Source organism: Rutidosis leptorrhynchoides, chromosome 2 (genome assembly GCF_046630445.1).
Source record: "Rutidosis leptorrhynchoides isolate AG116_Rl617_1_P2 chromosome 2, CSIRO_AGI_Rlap_v1, whole genome shotgun sequence".
Taxonomy (NCBI): domain Eukaryota; kingdom Viridiplantae; phylum Streptophyta; class Magnoliopsida; order Asterales; family Asteraceae; genus Rutidosis; species Rutidosis leptorrhynchoides.
The window spans coordinates 223416413-223434178 of NC_092334.1; the positions used below are offsets into that span (position 1 = coordinate 223416413).

A 17766-nucleotide genomic window follows, 5' to 3' on the forward strand; every position below is an offset into this window, starting at 1 on the left:
GCATCACAATAAATCACAAAATCATCATTCCCTTCAGGCAATGACAATATAGGTGCCGTAGTTAGCTTTTTCTTCAATAACTGAAACGCTTTCTCTTGTTCATCATTCCATTCAAATTTCTTCCCTTTATGCGTTAATGCAGTCAAGGGTTTTGCTATTCTGGAAAAGTCTTGGATGAACCTTCTGTAGTAACCAGCTAGTCCTAAAAACTGGCGTATGTGTTTCGGAGTTTTCGGGGTTTCCCACTTTTCAACAGTTTCTATCTTTGCCGGATCCACCTTAATACCTTCTTTGTTCACTATGTGACCGAGGAATTGAACTTCTTCCAACCAAAATGCACACTTTGAAAACTTAGCGTACAATTCTTCCTTCCTCAATACTTCTAACACCTTTCTCAAATGTTCACCGTGTTCTTGGTCATTCTTTGAGTAAATAAGTATGTCATCAATGAAAACAATGACAAACTTGTCAAGGTATGGTCCACACACTCGGTTCATAAGGTCCATGAACACAGCTGGTGCATTAGTTAAACCAAACGGCATGACCATAAACTCGTAATGACCGTAACGTGTTCTGAAAGCAGTCTTTGGAATATCATCTTCTTTCACCCGCATTTGATGATACCCGGAACGTAAGTCAATCTTTGAATAAACAGACGAGCCTTGTAGTTGATCAAATAAGTCGTCGATTCTCGGTAGTGGGTAGCGGTTCTTGATGGTAAGTTTGTTCAACTCTCGGTAGTCGATACACAACCTGAATGTACCATCTTTCTTCTTGACAAACAAAACAGGAGCTCCCCACGGTGATGTGCTTGGTCGAATGAAACCACGCTCTAAAAGTTCTTGTAATTGGCTTTGCAGTTCTTTCATCTCGCTGGGTGCGAGTCTGTAAGGAGCACGAGCTATTGGTGCAGCTCCTGGTACAAGATCTATTTGAAATTCAACGGATCGATGTGGGGGTAATCCCGGTAATTCTTTCGGAAATACATCGGGAAATTCTTTTGCAATGGGAACATCATTGATGCTCTTTTCTTCAGTTTGTACTTTCTCGACGTGTGCTAGAACAGCATAGCAACCTTTTCTTATTAGTTTTTGTGCCTTCAAATTACTAATAAGATGTAGCTTCGTGTTGCCCTTTTCTCCGTACACCATTAAGGGTTTTCCTTTTTCTCGTATAATGCGAATTGCATTTTTGTAACAAACGATCTCCGCTTTCACTTCTTTCAACCAGTCCATACCGATTATCACATCAAAACTCCCTAACTCTACTGGTATCAAATCAATCTTAAATGTTTCGCTAACCAGTTTAATTTCTCGATTCCGACATATATTATCTGCTGAAATTAATTTACCATTTGCTAATTCGAGTAAAAATTTACTATCCAAAGGCGTCAATGGACAACTTAATTTAGCACAAAAATCTCTACTCATATAGCTTCTATCCGCACCCGAATCAAATAAAACGTAAGCAGATTTATTGTCAATAAGAAACGTACCCGTAACAAGCTCCGGGTCTTCCTGTGCCTCTACCGCATTAATATTGAAAACTCTTCCACGGCCTTGTCCATTCGTGTTCTCCTGGTTCGGGCAATTTCTAATAATGTGGCCTGGTTTTCCACATTTATAACAAACTACATTGGCATAACTTGCTCCGACACTACTTGCTCCGCCATTACTCGTTCCGACACCATTTGTTCCTTTCGTTCTATTAACCCCTGGTCCGTAGACCTCACACTTCGCCGCGCTATGACCATTTCTTTTACACTTGTTGCAAAATTTGGTGCAGAACCCCGAGTGATTCTTTTCACACCTTTGGCATAGCTGCTTCTGATTGTTGTTGTTGTTGCGGTTATTATTGTTGTTGGGATGATTGTTGTAGTTGCTGTTGTTGTTGTTGTTGTTGTTGGGCCGTTTGTTGTAGTTGCGATTGATGTTGCGATTGTTGGGATAATTGTTGCGATTATTGTTGTAATTGCTGTTGTTATTGTATTGGTGATTCTTATCACCGTTTTCCTCCCACTTTCTTTTGACTTGCTTCACATTGGCCTCTTCAGCAGTCTGTTCTTTAATTCTTTCTTCAATCTGGTTCACTAGTTTGTGAGCCATTCTACATGCCTGTTGTATGGAGGCGGGCTCGTGTGAACTTATATCTTCTTGGATTCTTTCCGGTAATCCTTTCACAAACGCGTCGATCTTCTCTTCCTCATCTTCGAATGCTCCCGGACACAATAGGCACAATTCTGTGAATCGTCTTTCGTACGTGGTAATATCAAATCCTTGGGTTCGTAACCCTCTAAGTTCTGTCTTGAGCTTATTGACCTCGGTTCTGGGACGGTACTTCTCGTTCATCAAGTGCTTGAATGCTGACCACGGTAGTGCGTACGCATCATCTTGTCCCACTTGCTCTAGATAGGTATTCCACCATGTTAACGCAGAACCTGTGAAGGTATGCGTAGCGTACTTCACTTTGTCCTCTTCAGTACACTTACTTATGGCAAACACCGATTCAACCTTCTCGGTCCACCGTTTCAATCCGATCGGTCCTTCGGTTCCATCAAATTCCAAAGGTTTGCAGGCAGTGAATTCTTTGTAGGTGCATCCTACACGATTTCCTGTACTACTAGATCCAAGGTTATTGTTGGTATGTAGCGCAGCCTGTACTGCGGCTATGTTTGAAGCTAGAAAAGTACGGAATTCTTCTTCATTCATATTCACGGTGTGTCGAGTAGTCGGTGCCATTTCCTTCAAAATAGTCAAATGGAACAAGTTAATCATACAGAATATTAAGAGTAGTTAATAGTATTTCGTAGCATAATATGAACTCATTTATAAAAGCTTTTTCTTCATATTAGCGTTTTATAAGTTTAAATTCGGGTAGTACCTACCCGTTAAGTTCATACTTAGTAGCTAATATACAATTCAACTACTACAATTCTATATGAAAAACTGATTATAATAATATTTCGCGTTCAAACTTTTATACAATATTTTACAAACTTACAATACCGCTTATTTTACATAAAGCATGAAATATAGCACACAATAACTTTGATACAAGATAGTTGTGAAGACAATTCTAGCTAGTACACAAGTCGTTCAGCAAAGGCAATAAAGACACGTAATTCATACGTCCAGAAACAAGTCATGCATTCTGGTTTTACTAGGACTACTTCCCATCCTTGGTCTTGTGCAACATAACCGTTATGGCCGTTGATAAGACAGCGTGTTGTAACGTCATCAAAGGGACGAGGGTTACGTAATGTCCAACAGTCCCGTAATAATCTAAAAACCTCATTTCTTACCCCAATTACCGACTCCGTCACTTGTGGAAACGTTTTGTTTAATAGTTGTAGCCCGATGTTCTTGTTCTCACTTTGGTGAGAAGCGAACATTACTAATCCGTAAGCATAACATGCTTCTTTATGTTGCATGTTAGCCGCTTTTTCTAAATCACGAAGTCCAATATTCGGATATATTGAGTCAAAATAATTTCTTAACCCGTTGCGTAAAATAGCATTTGGGTTCCCCGCAATATATGCGTCAAAGTAAACACATCGTAACTTATGGGTTTCCCAATGTGATATCCCCCATCTTTCAAACGAAAGTCTCTTATAAACCAAGACATTCTTGGAACGTTCTTCGAATGTCTTACAAACTGATCTCGCCTTAAATAGTTGTGCCGAAGAATTCTGGCCGACTCTAGACAAGATTTCATCAATCATGTCTCCGGGTAGGTCTCTTAAAATATTGGGTTGTCTATCCATTTTGTGTTTTTAAACTGTAAAATAGACAAGAGTTAGATTCATAAAAAAAAATACTTATTAATACAAGCAATTTTTACATATATCATAAAGCATAAGAACACTATATTACATATATTACACCACACGAATACAACTATCTTATTCCGACTCGCTCGTTTCTTCTTCTTCGATTTTGGTTCGTTTTGCCAAGTTTCTAGGGATATATGATGTTCCCCTAATACGAGCCGTCGTTGTCCACATTGGTTTAGAAAAACCTGGTGGTTTAGAGGTTCCCGGGTCATTGTTACAACTTAAGGACTTCGGGGGTTGACGATACATATAAAGTTCATCGGGGTTGGAATTAGATTTCTCTATTTTTATGCCCTTTCCCTTATTATTTTCTTTTGCCTTTTTAAATTCAGTTGGGGTAATTTCTATAACATCATCGGAATTCTCGTCGGAATCCGATTCATCGGAGAATTGGTAATCCTCCCAATATTTTGCTTCCTTGGCGGAAACACCATTGACCATAATTAACTTTGGTCGGTTGGTTGAGGATTTTCTTTTACTTAACCGTTTTATTATTTCCCCCACCGGTTCTATTTCTTCATCCGGTTCCGATTCTTCTTCCGGTTCCGATTCTTCTTCCGGTTCCGACTCTTCTTCCGGTTCCTCTTCGGGAACTTGTGAATCAGTCCACAAATCATTCCAATTTACATTTGACTCTTCATTATTATTAGGTGAGTCAATGGGACTTGTTCTAGAGGTAGACATCTATCACATAATATCAAACACGTTAAGAGATTAATATATCACATAATATTCATATGTTAAAAATATATAGTTTCCAACAAAAATGTTAAGCAATCATTTTTAAAGAAAACACGGTCGAAGTCCAGACTCACTAATGCATCCTAACAAACTCGATAAGACACACTAATGCAAATTTTCTGGTTCTCTAAGACCAACGCTCGGATACCAACTGAAATGTCCCGTTCTTATTGATTAAAAACGTTCCATATTAATTGATTTCGTTGCGAGGTTTTGACCTCTATATGAGACGTTTTTCAAAGACTGCATTCATTTTTAAAACAAACCATAACCTTTATTTCATAAATAAAGGTTTAAAAAGCTTTACGTAGATTATCAAATAATGATAATCTAAAATATCCTGTTTACACACGACCATTACATAATGGTTTACAATACAAATATGTTACATCGAAATCAGTTTCTTGAATGCAGTTTTTACACAATATCATACAAACATGGACTCCAAATCTTGTCCTTATTTTAGTATGCAACAGCGGAAGCTCTTAATATTCACCTGAGAATAAACATGCTTTAAACGTCAACAAAAATGTTGGTGAGTTATAGGTTTAACCTATATATATCAAATCGTAACAATAGACCACAAGATTTCATATTTCAATACACATCCCATACATAGAGATAAAAATCATTCATATGGTGAACACCTGGTAACCGACAATAACAAGATGCATATATAAGAATATCCCCATCATTCCGGGACACCCTTCGGATATGATATAAATTTCGAAGTACTAAAGCATCCGGTACTTTGGATGGGGTTTGTTAGGCCCAATAGATCTATCTTTAGGATTCGCGTCAATTAGGGTGTCTGTTCCCTAATTCTTAGATTACCAGACTTAATAAAAAGGGGCATATTCGATTTCGATAATTCAACCATAGAATGTAGTTTCACGTACTTGTGTCTATTTTGTAAATCATTTATAAAACCTGCATGTATTCTCATCCCAAAAATATTAGATTTTAAAAGTGGGACTATAACTCACTTTCACAGATTTTTACTTCGTCGGGAAGTAAGACTTGGCCACTGGTTGATTCACGAACCTATAACAATATATACATATATATCAAAGTATGTTCAAAATATATTTACAACACTTTTAATATATTTTGATGTTTTAAGTTTATTAAGTCAGCTGTCCTCGTTAGTAACCTACAACTAGTTGTCCACAGTTAGATGTACAGAAATAAATCGATAAATATTATCTTGAATAAATCCACGACCCAGTGTATACATATCTCAGTATTGATCACAACTCAAACTATATATATTTTGGAATCAACCTCAACCCTGTATAGCTAACTCCAACATTCACATATAGAGTGTCTATGGTTGTTCCGAAATATATATAGATGTGTCGACATGATAGGTCGAAACATTGTATACGTGTCTATGGTATCTCAAGATTACATAATATACAATACAAGTTGATTAAGTTATGGTTGGAATAGATTTGTTACCAATTTTCACGTGGCTAAAATGAGAAAAATTATCCAATCTTGTTTTACCCATAACTTCTTCATTTTAAATCCGTTTTGAGTGAATCAAATTGCTATGGTTTCATATTGAACTCTATTTTATGAATCTAAACAGAAAAGTATAGGTTTATAGTCGGAAAAATAAGTTACAAGTCGTTTTTGTAAAGGTAGTCATTTTAGTCGAAAGAACGACGTCTAGATGACCATTTTAGAAAACATACTTCCACTTTGAGTTTAACCATAATTTTTGGATATAGTTTCATGTTCATAATAAAAATCATTTTCTCATAATAACAACTTTTAAATCAAAGTTTATCATAGTTTTTAATTAACTAACCCAAAACAGCCCGCGGTGTTACTACGACGGCGTAAATCCGGTTTTACGGTGTTTTTCGTGTTTCCAGGTTTTAAATCATTAAGTTAGCATATCATATAGATATAGAACATGTGTTTAGTTGATTTTAAAAGTCAAGTTAGAAGGATTAACTTTTGTTTGCGAACAAGTTTAGAATTAACTAAACTATGTTCTAGTGATTACAAGTTTAAACCTTCGAATAAGATAGCTTTATATGTATGAATCGAATGATGTTATGAACATCATTACTACCTTAATTTCCTTGGATAAACCTACTGGAAAAGAGAAAAATGGATCTAGCTTCAATGGATCCTTGGATGGCTCGAAGTTCTTGAAGCAGAATCATGACACGAAAACAAGTTCAAGTAAGATCATCACTTGAAATAAGATTGTTATAGTTATAGAAATTGAACCAAAGTTTGAATATGATTATTACCTTGTATTAGAATGATAACCTACTGTAAGAAACAAAGATTTCTTGAGGTTAGATGATCACCTTACAAGATTGGAAGTGAGCTAGCAAACTTGAAAGTATTCTTGATTTTATGAAACTAGAACTTTTGGAATTTATGAAGAACACTTAGAACTTGAAGATAGAACTTGAGAGAGATCAATTAGATGAAGAAAATTGAAGAATGAAAGTGTTTGTAGGTGTTTTTGGTCGTTGGTGTATGGATTAGATATAAAGGATATGTAATTTTGTTTTCATGTAAATAAGTCATGAATGATTACTCATATTTTTGTAATTTTATGAGATATTTCATGCTAGTTGCCAAATGATGGTTCCCACATGTGTTAGGTGACTCACATGGGCTGCTAAGAGCTGATCATTGGAGTGTATATACCAATAGTACATACATCTAAAAGCTGTGTATTGTACGAGTACGAATACGGGTGCATACGAGTAGAATTGTTGATGAAACTGAACGAGGATGTAATTGTAAGCATTTTTGTTAAGTAGAAGTATTTTGATAAGTGTATTGAAGTCTTTCAAAAGTGTATAAATACATATTAAAACACTACATGTATATACATTTTAACTGAGTCGTTAAGTCATCGTTAGTCGTTACATGTAAGTGTTGTTTTGAAACCTTTAGGTTAACGATCTTGTTAAATGTTGTTAACCCAATATTTATAATATCAAATGAGATTTTAAATTATTATATTATCATGATATTATCATGTATGAATATCTCTTAATATGATATATATACATTAAATGTCTTTACAACGATAATCGTTACATATATGTCTCGTTTAAAAATCATTAAGTTAGTAGTCTTGTTTTTACATATGTAGTTCATTGTTAATATACTTTATGATATGTTTTCTTATCATAGTATCATGTTAACTATATATATATTTATATCCATATATATGTCATCATATAGTTTTTACAAGTTTTAACGTTCGTGAATCACCGATCAACTTGGGTGGTCAATTGTCTATATGAAACATATTTCAATTAATCAAGTCTTAACAAGTTTGATTGCTTAACATGTTGGAAACATTTAATCATGTAAATATCAATCTCAATTAATATATATAAACATGGAAAAGTTCGGGTCACTACACCAATAAGATGTACCACGACCTTAAACAACAATATTGGTGGCCGAACATCAAAAGGGACGTAGCTACTTATGTTTCCAAGTGTTTGACATGTTCCAAAGTCAAAGCCGAACACTAAAGACTGTCCGGACTACTTCAACAACCCGAGATCCCGCAATGGAAGTGGGAAAGGATAACGATGGATTTTATCACCAAACTACCAAAAACGACGGGCGGTTATGATACCATTTGGGTTATTGTTGACCGTCTCACCAAATCCGCACACTTTCTCGCCATGAAGGAGACCGACAAGATAGAGAAACTTGCACAACTTTACATCAAGGAGATCGTAGCCCGACACGGTGCACCTTTATCGATTATCTCCGACCGAGATGGGCGTTTTGTTTCAAGATTTTGGCGTACCTTGCAAGAAGCGTTGGGAACGCGTTTAGACATGAGCACCGCATATCACCCTCAAACTGATGGACAAAGCGAACGCACAATTCAAACCTTGGAGGACATGTTACGAGCTTGCGTGGTTGATTTTGGAAAAGCTTGGGACAAGCACTTACCTCTCGCCGAGTTCTCTTACAACAATAGTTATCACGCGAGTATTAAAGCCGCACCTTTTGAAGCTCTATATGGCCGAAAATGTTGTTCACCTCTTTATTGGGCCGAGGTAGGCGACGTGCAAATCACCGGACCCGAACTCATTCACGAAACCACCGAGAAGATCGTACAAATCCGAGATAGGCTTCGGACGGCCCGGAGTCGTCAAAAGTGCTACACTGACAAAAGACGCAACGACCTCGAATTTCAAGTCGGTGACCGAGTAATGTTAAAAGTCGCACCTTGGAAAGGTGTAATCCGTTTTGGGAAACGCGAGAAGCTAAATCCGCGGTATATTGGTCCTTTCGAAATCTTGGAGCGTATTGGAACCGTTGCTTATCGTTTAGATCTTCCGCCTCAATTGAACTCCGTTCATCCTACCTTCCATGTATCTAACTTGAAAAAGTGTCTTGCCGAACCCGATATCGTCATCCCTCTCGAGGAACTTACTATTGATGACAAACTTCATTTTGTGGAGGAACCGGTTGAAATTGTGGACACCTCCGTCAAGACATTGAAACAAAGCCGAATTTCGATTGTTAAAGTTCGTTGGAATGCCAAAAGAGGACCCGAGTTTACTTGGGAAAGGCAAGATCAAATGTAAAAGAAATACCCTCACTTATTCCCGGTTCCGGAAACGCAAGATTCCGAGAAAGAAACAACGACTACTACGCCTACTTAAATTTCGGGACGAAATTTCTTTTAAGGAGTAGGTAATGTAACATCCCGCCTTTTTCCGTTTACTTTTCCGTTTAACTATTTAAATTTCCGTTATATGTTTATAACATCTCCTGTTGATACGCGTTTTAAAAATATCTCGTTTAGGTAAATCACGCACCCGCAACCGAACTCGAGGGACTAGTTTCGCCAAAGTGCCAAAGAGGTGACTAGCATTTGACTAGTCAACCCTACCTCCTTTCTTTTCCATTTCATTTTTCCTTTTCTTTCACTACTTCTCCATTTTCTTTCAATTATCCATTCCAAAGATTCATCATCTAAATCACATCTAGCAAGCTTCAATTAAAACAAATTACATATTTGGAATCCTTGCAACTTCCTCTTCGATTCCATACCGATTTCATCAAGTTTGGATAACTTTCTAAAATCACTGATTTTGTGTTCTTGATGTTTTTAACTTATAAAGTTGTTAATTAGTGTCTATGGCTCAAGTCTAACATGAATATATGATTTATATGTTCGATTTTGTTATTTGAAGTAACTAGCATGAACATAAACTTTGGTGTGTTTGATTTGGTGATTTGGTTGTTTGAATGATGTTAAATGTCATAAATGCATGTATTAAATGTGTTCCTAACATCACTAGCTTCAATTTGATGTGTAGGTTGCTTGAGAAAACTCCATAAACTTGATTAATGATTTTGGTGAATTTGGGTTAGGGTTTGATAAGCTTGAAATGAATATTTGATGCATTGAATGCCATGAATTATTGTTAGTAAGTAGTTAGTTGTATTGTATGCTTGATTATCTACAAAACGGCGTGTTTTATGTATGCATTAAATGCCCGAATCATAAATGTGCACTTGTAAAATTTGAAGCATTAAATGTGTGCATTGATTGATCATTTGATTTGAAAAGTCGGTTATTGCAAATAATGTTTTTGGTTGATGAAATGTGTTTAGTTGTGTTCTTTGTCAAATTAGCTTTCCAACGATATAAAATGCGTGTCGTAAGAGTTACGGTTTGTGATTTATGTGCAAATGAAGTTTGATTTGAGACTTGAACAATTGAGACTGACCAGGTACCAGCACACGACAAATACCGCGGCGCAGCAATCCTGGGTCGCGGCGCGGCCTAAGCCGTGTCCAGCTTCTGACCTACTTGTCAATTATACGGAAAATGTTTGGCACGCTATGGACCTCCGATTCACATGAGACTTATTCTAACATACTTATATATGAATAATTAGCACAGAAAAATAGTTCGGGACCCGACCCGAACGCGTTGACTTTTTCGTTGACTTTTTCGTTGACTTTGACCAACCAAAGTTTAACTTTTTGTCAAACTTAACCAAATGATTATGTAATCTTTCTAACATGATCCTATACTTGTATCTTGCATGAAACTTGACAATTTGATTCTCATGCTACATAATCGAGTCGTATTGAGCCATAGGACTAATTGGACATCTTTGACCTATCGTGTGTACCGTTATTGATACGACCTATTTGTTTAGGTCAAGACTAGCATTGTTCTTTGCACACGTTACTTGTCGAAGTACTTATTTGCTCAAGGTGAGATCATAGTCCCACTTTTTACTCTTTTGAACTTACTTTTGGGATGAGAAAACATAAACGCTTCTTTTAACTAAGTGAACACAAGTACATGAAAACAAACATTCTACATACGAGTTTAGAACAAAAATCCTCAATTCGATTATCATTAGTTACACTTGACGGTGTAAGCGAGAACTTATGTTATATGGCTATATGGGTTTGACAAACCCTCATTCGGACGGTTCGCTACCGTTATTCGGATGAAATATATTTTCGGAAAACGGTGTATGTTCTAACACTATTGTGATGGGGTACTAAGGATGGAAACGTTAAGCTTTGATAATTGGGCGCTCGTGAATATTAACTTTTAGAATGTATTACTTTTTATATATGATGCAAATCTTGTGGTTCGACTTACTTTTACTCACTGACTTACTTAAACCTATGATTTCACCAACGTTTTCGTTGACAGATTTCTATGTTTTTCTCAGGTCCTTGAACATTAGGTGATACATGCTTCCGCTCGTTCTTTTTGATACTTGCTTTGGATGTCGAGTATACTTGCATATGTGGAGCGTCTTTTGACTACTTTAAACTGTGTCGCACGTGTTTCATTTGTACTTTAAACATCGTTATGTACTAGTTATGGAAACTACTTTTGTAAACTTTGAAACATCCACACTTATGAAATGAATGCGACATATTTTCGGTCAAACTTTGTCTTAAAGACTTATGACCATGTAATGGGACCTACGTAGACGGCGCCGTCAAACATGATTTGGTCGGGTCGCTACAAATGAGATGTCGGAACCCTCCCACCCGATCATTTCTTTGGACGAACCATTACAGTGGTACCGTCCCTCGGTAGGAAACTCCTCACAATGAATCCATACGAACACGCGTGTGATAAAACCCACTCGGATAAGCCTTGAACGCATAGATATCGAGACCTTCAAAGATGGGACTTTTGTTATGGTTTGGGTGCGTGATAGGGACTAAATGCTTAATACTAATCCTAAGTATATACTTGTTAAGTTGCTATAAATATGGATGCACGTTAGGTGTTTGTTAAAAATCCTTACTGGTATGAGATTAGATTAAGGAAAGACATGTATACTTTTTTATTGAATCACATTCTCTATAGAGGAACCTACACTTATTCATGATGTCCCATTACGTATCATACATTTCCTATGCTGATTTTACATTATAACATAAATATAAGAGACTTCAGAGTTCAGACACTGCATCTGGTTTAAGAGTTACATGGTGAATTACGGTTATATCCTGTTCAAGTGAGTGGGTAATATACTAGTTTGTTATCATTGAGAGTACTCGTAGGAGCACTTGAATGCCAGTCTGAAACAGATACATTAAGGTGTGAAACAAATTCATGTAAAGATGGCTCGACAACAAACAAACCAATGCAAATCATACAAAGACGATACAATGATATCCTGTCTGGTTTTATTTATTTGGTTTTGTCTAATTGTCCACCTTTATTCATACTTGAATACATGACCAAAAGATTCTATCAAATCTTCATTTGATCAATTAGACATTTACCATCAAGGTTTTTCTTAATGACCATCTTTATGTATTCCTCTCCGTTCACCGTCTTATACTTTGGTGTGTTTTCTCTAACGAGCTGCGTTAATGGCCTGATCTTGGCTTCTAGACCAGGGTTATGAAAGGCTGCAATCGACAGACGTTTGTTATTGAAGTCAACTACAGCTCTATGCTCTATACTCTTGTATTCTCCATTACTCATAATCTGTTTAAATTAAACATAATTGAAATTAATATACAAGCCAGTCATGAATAAGAATTCAAATGACCATCAATCAATTATACTGAGGCAGTTATTAACCTCAGTAGAAAAAACTAAGATTCTTAAATGGGTCAAATGTATAAAACATGTCCAAAATGTTTTTTTTCCTGTAATATATCATCACTACTAACAAGTATGATTGGATATCTGTTTTCATCCGTATAGAAAACACAAGATGATCGGTGTTTTCCGTTACTGTTTTTACCACACAAAAAAAGGTAAAAGAAAAAAAAAAGTAAGATTGACAGATTACCTCCATCACGTCACCAACGTTTACAATAATGGATTCATGAACCGGTTTAATGGGCACCCATTTTGAATTCTTCTTGATTTGTAGCCCTTGAACTTCATTGACTTGAACCAATAGGGTTAGCCCCGTTGCATCCGAGTGAGGTGTCAATCCTAAAACCTTGTTTGCTTCAGGACACGGTGGATAGTAGTTCATTCTAATACCTTGTATCCCATTCTCATACATTTTGCTAATTTCTTCAGGATCGATTTCAAGAGTTATAGATATTAACCTCAGTAGTTCCATTAAAATACCATTTAGAGCGTTCGAGTATTCGTCTAAGGTTTTCCTGATCAACGTAAATGCAGATTAGACCAACAAAAATTTGCTGTTTCCTATTGATCTGTGTTTTATATAGTTATTAACTATAACTATTTTACTAATTGTTTAAGCTCTTTATATCGATCAAAACTGTGATAAATATACCTGAATGAAGTGGGGTTTTGAGGCCAAACTGTGAGGTTCCTTTGAGGGATTGGCAAAGGCAAAAGGAAGAGCATGTCACCCCAATCAAGTTTTTGTTCTTGAGAAACAACAAATGCTTGACCATAACCTTCAGTATTATTTGGACTCTGTGCGTATTTCATCTTCTCTTCAAATGGCAATTTAAAGAACTCATTTGTAACATCTTTCATTTCATCTATGATCTTTGATTTCCCATGGTTTATCAACTGTTCACAAGTAATTTAAATTCTTATTTGATCATGACACGATATGTTATGTTGTTTCAAGACTTGATATCCAACAATGATTTTATGATTTACCTGGAAAAAGCCCCAATCTCTACAAGCAACATGAAGTTTGGCCAGTTCATCATTATAACCAGGTTGACCCACATGGTTGAGTATGCTCATGTCAATTACTGGAATCTGCAACGACTCATCGATCAAAATCTCTTCTGATTGGTATCTGGTCTAATATATCGAATCGGAATGTTTTTCATGTCCTTCGATGCAAGTGATTGTACATTTTCAACAGGAATCGAACCACCATACTCGTTTCTTTTATCGATCTTGGCCGTTGTAGTATCTTCCATCGTCTTGTACACTTCACCTAGTTTGTTGAATATGATGTGCACTTGTAGTAGTAGTAGTAGTAGTACTTATAATAATACAATAAATAATTTGTAACATCTTTCATTTCATCTATGATCTTTGCTTCTAGATAATAGACATTTATCTTTTCATTGATGACTTTTAGTCATTGAAACATTCAACAAATTATGCTCTCTAGCAGGCGGAGACAATGACCACTTATCATTTCACCATCACTTACAACTTTTTCATTGTTTATATAAATATTTACATGAATTTGTTTACACCTTAATTTATATGTCTCTTTTAGATATTTTATCTATATTATACATACATCTGTAGTAATATATTAAAATATACGGTGAGGTATCACATACTAGGGTACATCTCTGTAACGGACTACGTCAACAAAATCTCATATATGTTCAGTGTTAGTTATTGTTATACTGTATTACGACTCACTGTATGTTAGTATTCTTTTTGGCTTAGTACAATTTGAAATATGTTTATACCAAAGGAAAGATGTTTAGATGTGTTATTTAAATTTTAGTCAATCAGTGGCGCAATACAAACATGAAGCAACATAAACAAGAAGCGAAGTCCAAACGAAAGCAACATAAACATGAAGCAACATAAAAACTTATATTCAATCATAAGTACAAGTTTTCTTCAGATAATCTCCTAGAGAGTATAGCTCTAAGTGGTTTCATTTTTTTCGTCTCAAATCCAAACTTGTTCGAAAGCTCAAATTCTTCATCTTTTGGTAAGCTCCACTCGAAAGAATGCAACAGGGATGCTAACATATACATTAACATATTCTCCCCCAATGGGATCCCGGGGCCGGGCATATTCTTCTACCGGACCCAAATGGTATAAAGTTAAAATTATTTCCATTGTAATCTCATTCACCGTTCAGAGCATAAGGGAATAAACCCATTGATCCATGCTCAGATTTGTGCTTCGATCATTGTTTTAAATCGAAATCAAATTTTTCTTAAACTTTGACTTTTTATTTGACCAAGCTTCATCTTAAGATTAAATGATGTTCTGATCGGTTTTAAGTGTTTATTAGTTTTAGTTTAAGCTTTAGAACTGTAAGCTTAATTTTGTTCAGATTTTAACTCATGTTCGAAAATCAAATTTTTCGACTTCATTCTAAAAATAAAAAAATAAAAATGTTCTTCTGATCTAGTGTGATTAAGAGTTGTTATTGATTTATTTTAGGTTATCTGAATGTTTTGAAAGATTGGTAAAACCGTCTGTCTTATTGATAATCATACAAGTCAATAGATACAACTATTTTCTATGCTAAACATGAGAACAATAACAAATTTCCGATCTTTTAGTATCCTATACAAATATATTTGATATGGTAACTAACGAGAATTATAGGTTCGCGCGTTGCTGCTCTAAGGTTTATGCGATTTTAACGCTAGCTATCGATTTACACGGCACATTTTACTTCATGTTTTTTGGGGCATACAAACTACAACCAAAAACAATTATAGTGTCCAAAAACAAAGCAAAAAAAAAAAAATCATAACATTTGCAGACTGATTAAAAGATGCAGATCTATCATCGTTTTCAGAAATATGACATGGTTGCACCATAGGTCCCTACAATGCGCATAGTGGTGGCTGTTAAAATTTGTTGTCAAGTTTTAGTGCAACGCCCCAGCTTAACATGACCACAATATTGTCCGCTTTGCCGCAGGCGCACGGCTTTTTCTTGGCGACCACACACGAGAAGCACTTTCCCAGGAGGTCACCCATCCTGGTAGTGCTCTTGCCCGAGCACGCTTAACCACAACGTACTTGCTCACCCGCTCTGCCTGTTGTCCCAAAACGCGTTGTGTCATTTAAGCGTGAGTATTACCTTATAATCCCATGATCACTCATGTCCGTGGGCGATGTGGGATTTGCCTAGGGTGTTACATTTAGGTCTTAACAAAGAATCTAAATTAAATTATAAATGGGTGGACACTTACGTTTTTGTGTAATATACGCAGCAGTAAGCATTCGGTTTATAATTTCGTGGTCATCTTGAAGTCCATGAACGAACTATAGATTCAAGTATTCTATTGACTTCATTCATCTTCAGATCAGCAATCGTAACTGGTTGTTCCATTCTGTGTAAACAAAGAAAGTTGATGTTCAGTTAGCATGAATATCAAAGGTGTGTTTATGTAAAAATGCGAAAATATAATCAAGATAAATAAACTGCCAATAAATGTAAAAATGTAATCAAGAGAATTAAGCTGCCAACTAAAGAGTGTGAATATAATCCATAACTTTTTCCCCTTCTAAGTCATGACAATAAACTTTGTACGTCCTATCTGCCACTTAGTATCAGTTTTTGAATGCCAACAGATTCTACACTACATATACTGTATGTATGTCATTTGTTCTTGTTTAGCATTACTAAAGATAACTGCTGTAACTTTGCACATCCTAGTTGTTGTTGATATACATGATTTAAGGTACCAAAAAAAAAAAAAAAAATAAAAATAAAAAAAAAAAAAAAAAAAAAAAAAATTGACAACATTTAAGAAACAAAAATTAAAATAGCAACTAAATAATCAACACAACTGTTAAGACAAACAACTCAACCCAAAAGTGTTTCTTTGCAACCACTGTTAGTAAAGACATTTCTGACTGTGGTGTTCAGAATTAATACTTGGCTATCCTTTTTATTAACACTATGCCATAGTGTTGAGAACCCACACCTAATAAGAACATGGTGGGTCAGTGTGTTTCAACTCAAAAATCAATACCCCTCATCATGGAGCTGTGATATCTAAAACCACAAAACAATCAAACACCCAACAATGTATTAATTAAAAAAGAAAAAAAAAAAAAAAAGTAGATTTTGCTACAAACCCTATAGATTATTAGTTGGCCCTTGCAGCTAAAATGTTTTGCACAAATCCAAAAAAAATATGTTAGGGTAAACATCAAACATAAAATCGCCACTTACTACAATAAATTAGCAAGAAAATTATAAACCCCAACTAATAAGAAAAACCAACACAAAATAAAGAGACACTAAACCTCTGGAGAAAACCTTTAATGCCTCTGAGTTCCTTGCATAGGGTAATGAAATCTTTCCCTTTCATGTGCATTTTTCTAGGTAGTCTCCATTAACATTGTGTTTTTAAAAATTAATCGATAACCACTGATGTAGAAGTTCTTCTCTCACTGTTCCATAATCTAATCCTAAGAAGCACATAAACTGTAATTAGTTATATAATTAGTCAAAACATTAAAACAAAAGCAACTGCAAGAATCGGTAAAACGTTATGAAGGAAGACGGATGAGAGTTCAAAGACTCGAGAACAAAAGCCGGTTCCCGCATCCATGGTTATTGCCCAAGGATTTGAAGTAGATGCCACACAGCTTATGTATAAGCCACCTTCATTGCCCTTCTCTACATGTTGACCAAGTCTTGCGCCCGCAACATTGTAGTGACAAAAGTTTAAGCCCAAACTGTACATCACAATGAATAAACAAATAAATCATAATCAAAATCTTATGTGGCATAATCACATGACAATGACATAATATTAAACTCTCACTATACATATGAATTTTATTCTTGACGCTTCCTTCAGGTGATTTCTCCAAACCTGACCATGTTTTATTCATCTACAAAATACACAAAACTTACTATATACGTGAACCTAACTCTATAATATATATCAAAATTGAAAATGATAAGGAAAATTGACGGTACCTTATTAGCTGCGAAATAAATAGAATGTTCAACATTAAAGATTGAAAAGATAAATGAGGCTCAGATCTTTGTTAAAAGT

At 35.6% G+C, this 17766-nt stretch overlaps 1 long non-coding RNA gene and 1 pseudogene across 3 annotated transcripts; both read right to left on the reverse strand.

The window, feature by feature from the left end:
• Positions 1–12263: 12263 nt before the first annotated feature.
• Positions 12264–14008, reverse strand: LOC139891690 (S-norcoclaurine synthase 1-like; annotated as a pseudogene).
• A 1215-nt stretch (positions 14009–15223) lies between these two features.
• LOC139891691 (uncharacterized) lies at positions 15224–17434 on the reverse strand. 3 transcript variants are annotated; one of them, XR_011773805.1, is made up of 4 exons: positions 17251–17434; positions 17006–17170; positions 15943–16083; positions 15224–15571 (listed from the first exon to the last, which is right to left on the reverse strand). It is a non-coding gene; the product is annotated as an uncharacterized lncRNA (long non-coding RNA). The 3 variants fall into 3 exon arrangements; XR_011773806.1 differs by having other exon boundaries at positions 15224–15786; XR_011773804.1 differs by having other exon boundaries at positions 15224–16083.
• Positions 17435–17766: the final 332 nt, after the last annotated feature.